Source organism: Babylonia areolata, chromosome 29 (assembly GCF_041734735.1).
Source record: "Babylonia areolata isolate BAREFJ2019XMU chromosome 29, ASM4173473v1, whole genome shotgun sequence".
NCBI lineage: Eukaryota > Metazoa > Mollusca > Gastropoda > Neogastropoda > Buccinidae > Babylonia > Babylonia areolata.
Window position 1 is genome coordinate 35,324,148 of NC_134904.1, and position 5,000 is coordinate 35,329,147.

The 5,000-nt window shown below is 44.8% G+C and overlaps 1 protein-coding gene across 2 annotated transcripts in view; it reads left to right on the plus strand.

Moving 5' to 3' along the window:
* LOC143302247 (5-taurinomethyluridine-[tRNA] synthase subunit MTO1, mitochondrial-like) overlaps nucleotides 1–5,000 on the plus strand; it is a 189,469-nt gene that overhangs the window by 25,681 nt on the left and 158,788 nt on the right. The window lies entirely within an intron of this gene.

A 5,000-nucleotide genomic window follows, 5' to 3' on the forward strand; every position in this document is an offset into this window, starting at 1 on the left:
CAGTACGGCCAGTCTTCTCTTCTCCTCTACACAGACCCCTTGGATGTCCAGTGGGTGTCTGAATGACCCAACCTTTAGCTTCCGTCGTCAGAATTGTGGTATTCTTTGTCAACATTCACCTCTTCGGTATAAGAGCCTTCCGCTTGCAATATTTTGATGATGGTTACTGGGGTGAAACGCTGTTAACGTCGTCTCTTTCGCCGTTCGTATGGAGAGAGTTAAAAAGACGACACTGTTTTGTCAAATTCACAGATCAGAACACTTGTTTTCGTCAGGTTCACACGTTACAAGCTCCACTACTTCTGGCTGTTACTGTTGTCAAGTTACTATCCTTGTTATTATGATTACTGTTGTTTTGTTTCTATTATAATTAGTAGTATTGGTAGTAGTGTTAGTTGAAGTAGCAGTATTGGAGGTGGTGGTGGTGGTAGTAGTAGTAGTAGTACTGGTGGTGGTGGAAGGCTTTTTTTATCTTCAGTTTAACGTCTATTCACTATAAGTGTTTTTAGACGGAAAGGAGTAAGGAAGTGGATAAAGGAAAGGGAATGCATGTGTATATACGTGTAAAAAGTATACATGTTATGTATCAGAGGAAAAGTATATTATAAGAAAAAGGTCTAAAGAGATTGTGGTGTGTATTGAATGAGGTGTCATGGGAAGGAGAATATGTATATGCATATCAACATGTATTAACCTACAACAATGTAAATATAAATAACAACATTAATTATAACACATCAAAGGAGGATACCAACTGGACTGGAGTTTAAAATTTCCGAAAACATTCTAAGCAATGAATAATCATTCAAAATCTTTTCAGTGGCTAATGAAATATTGGAAGAAAAGTCATCAACTACATCTTTAGGAATTAAATGTCTTATGCTCGGACAATGAATGAGTAGATGACTTACAGTTATTTGCTTACCGCATATACATTTTATATTTTTAGAAAATTTTGTACGAAAGGCATTTTAAACGAATTCTATGGAAGGCTTAATGCGTAGGATTTACGTTTGATGGGCCATCTGGGAGGGGAATGGACAGAGATGATCGAATGACCAGCCACACCTTTTTTTTTTTTTTTTTTTTTTTTACGCAGCGACGCGTCTCTGACACCACACACTCCAGCAAGCCAGACCAGACTGGCCGATCCTCACAATGAAGGGCACCAGATCCTCTCTCTATGTCGTGACCCAACAACATCCTGGACCAGCCAGCTGGAGACATTACGTCATTCAGACTGTGCGTCACAATATTATCGTCACACGGAAATCAAGCAGGGCCATTCACAACTGCAGTACTACATGCTTTTTGTTGGTGTGTTGTATCAGGTTCACACCTCGTAACTTCACTTCGTGAGTCGTTTCACAGTTTAACGTATAAAAACAAAAAAAACAAATATATATACTACATGAAGGACAAGCCGTATCCAGAGCGCCTTGCTGCACTGAACCTGCCCAGTCTTGAGCACCGCCGCCTCAGGGGGGGGGGGGGGGATATGATCGACATGTACAAATACACGCATGGCCTGTACTTGACCAGCCGCCCCCACACCACATCAGCTACTTCCAAGGCAGAGATACCAGAGGGCACAGCCTGAAGTTGAACAGATCACACTGCAGACTCAACATCAGAAGCAGTTTCTTCGTTCAGCGCGTAACCGCCACCTGGAACAGCCTGCCAGACAGTGTGGTCACACAGCCCCATCAGTCAATGCTTTCAAGAACAGGTTCGATGCACACCAGAAGGAGCTCCCTGCAAAAATTTGACCCAGACTGTTATCATTAGTTACAACTGACGACATCTTGTACCACGTATGCAATTTCAGTTGTACTAGTGAGGAGACCTGTGAACAAGCTCCAAAGAGCTTCAACACGGAAACGAACCAGTAACCAGAAACTCTGAACATCTGGTGGCCTCACCATTCACACCATGCAGCAAGGGTCGGGAGGTGCGGTGGCTTTGTGGTATTGCACCCCGAGGAAGTTAATTAATTAAGCAGTCGAGAGTCCCCCCGGATTCGAGTGCCATACGGACACACCCTACACCCTCTCCTCCTTCTACAAGACCTTGAGTGGTGGTCTGGGTGCTAGTCTTTTTTATGCGACGACAAACCGAGGTCAGGTGTGCAGCATGCACTTGGTGCACATAGAAGAAGAACGCACGGAAATACAAGGGGTTGTCTCTGGTAATATTCCGTTAGGAGAAAAAAAACAACACTTTGACAGTAAAACAAAATACACTTGCAGACAGAGGTAAAGGTTTGCACTGCAATGAGGCGACGCGCTTTTCCCCCATGGAGAGAAGTCCGAATTTCTCCACAGAGAAGTCTGTTGTAACAAAAAAGCAATGCAATACAACACTCCACCACTCAACCCCCCCCCCACCCCCTCCCCCTCCTCCCCCCCCCCCCCCCCCCCCCCCCCCCCCCCCCCCCCCACACACACACACATCCCCTGCCTCCCCTCCACCGCTTTGTTACCTTCTTCTTCTTCTGCGTTCCCCGTGATCATGGTCTCAGACTTGCAGTCCTATGCTGGAAATGAAGGTGGTGGTCTTGATGAGGTCTTCTTTGGTGCCCCAGAGCTTTTCTGCCAGTGTGGCTTCATAGGGCCACTGCTGCGTCCGTGCATCTTGTTACCGAGCGGAACTCTCTCTGCAAATTACACAGTCCACGCTGGTTTCAACCACCAGCTTCCGGACAGTAGCTAGGTTTAATGACCAAAGAGCTGGTCACCCCACCCAGCATTTCTTGAATTCTACCCATTACTTTCCATGGAAAAGTAACCTGTCATGATCCGTCTGTAGCAAAATAATCAGTATTTAAACGAATTAAGATAAAAAGGGTATCTTGCCAAATCACCATAAACCATCGTATTTGGAGTCCGCAGCGTTTACTCCCAAGAATCTTTCACAGACCATCATGTGGTCAGCTGAGTCTCCCTCCTTACACCCTAACCTCCACCCTCCCCCCGACACACTGTACCTAAGCCATGTACCCGAATCGGTTTTCTCTGAATAAAATGATTTTTGAACCTTGAAACCTGAACCTGAACTTGAGCCAGTTATCTACAGACACGCCTTGTAAGTCTTTCGGCTTCTGAAAGCCAGGATATATATGAAATGTTAAAAAGCTGACTGACCCAGACAATTGTCTCACACACTCAGCCGTATATTTATTTCTCCCCCCCCCCCCCCCCCCCCTCCCCCCCCCCCCGCCCCCCCCGGGCGCGCCTTTCTGTAGGGCAGAACTTCGATCAAAACTTCAAAGTGACAGGGTAACTCTGGGGCTCATCTTTTCAGTTACACGACGTGTAATCGATGAATGCAGATATCGATCGGATCGCCGGCTCCTCCTCTCGCCACACAAGGGTGATGGTGTGTGTCATGGTGTCTGGAAAGTGAACTCTTTTGCCTTTTGAGGACTGAAGGAAGAGAGGGGTGATGGAGAGTGTGGGTGGAGGGAGGGAGGTGTACATCACCGTTCGTTATCATCCGACTGCAGTATCAGTATCAGTATCAGTAGCTTTAAGGAGACGTCACTGCGTTCGGTCAAATCCATATATACGTACACCACATCTAGATACCAAGCAGATGCCTTACCTGAGCAGCGTAACCCAACGCGCTTAGTCAGGCCTTGAGAGAAAAAAAAATCAAGAAAGAAAAAAAAAGAAAAAAGAAAAAAAAGAGTAAAATAAAGTAACCCCCCCCCCCCCCCCCCAAAAAAAAAAAGAAAAAAAAAGAAAAGTAAAATAGAATAAAATGAATGAATAAATAAAATAATCGATAAATACATAAAAATACTACTACTACTACTATTACTACTACTACTACTAGGACTGCCACATGTCTGATGTTTTTGAAGTTGTCAGAAAACTGTTAGTTTTGTTGTGGTTGTTGTTTCTGTTTTGCTTGTTTTGTTTGTTTCTTGTTGTTGCTGTTGTTGTTGTTGTTGTTTTTTTTGTGCGTGAACTCACATGAACTGTGAAACGAAGAGCTATCGTCACCGTTCCCTGAAGAGCATGGCACTGGTTTTCATTCCCAGTATTCTTCGGGCTGAGTGGTGGCATATGTAGCGATCTTAGCAAAGCGTTGCCCCCCCCCCAAAAAAAAAAAAAAAAAAACACACAAAAAAACAAACAAACAAAACAACAACAACAACAAAAAAACACCCATCCAAAGTCCACGCTAATTCCGTAGACTCAAGGAAAATTCTGGATGTTAAGTAAACTAACTTAGCTCTGCGCGAATTATTACAGACGTTGGGGGGGGGGAATTCTTAACGTAAAGCAAAACTTAGCGTTCGCGCGCTCCCACAGTCGCTCTTTGCAGCCCCGTGCCCTGATGAGAAAAGAGAAAGAGAAGCTGTCTAAGTTTGTCGCATCGCCCCCGCCGCCCCCCTCCCCCCAACCCCCACCCCCACCTTCCCAAAGATGAAAGAAAAAAAAAAAAAAAAAAAAAATCCTGGATTCACACATCCAGGTGAAGATCACCTCCCAGATGACTCGGTATTTAATCTCCAAGCTATCGTGTGTTCAGTCACACTCCGCAATATTTTTTCTCTGTCTCTCTCACAAAAAATTCCATTAATGTTTTCTTGGAGATACCACGCGAGCTTTACCTTCTGCCCTGTCTTCCAGTGGTAAGGGGGGAGGGGGTGGGGGGGGGGGGGGAGCTGGTTTCGGACACCAATCACTAGATCCAAAACCCCCAAAATGTACACAAACAACTGGACTTCAGCCCATAACGGACACTTGTCCAGTATTTATAGAAAAACAACAAAAAAACAAAAAAATCCACCACCAACACTTTGTGCTGTTGTCATGAACAAACAGACAAACCCGGAATAGCAACAACATGACGTATTTTGGTGGGAGATAAGAAATGCGGTGATAGCAGAAAGTGAATCTTGTCTCTTTCACCGTCTTCAGTAAAAAAAAAGAGAACTGGTGAATTGGATTGGAGGAGGGTTGGTGGATGGTTATGGACTGTTGTTGTTG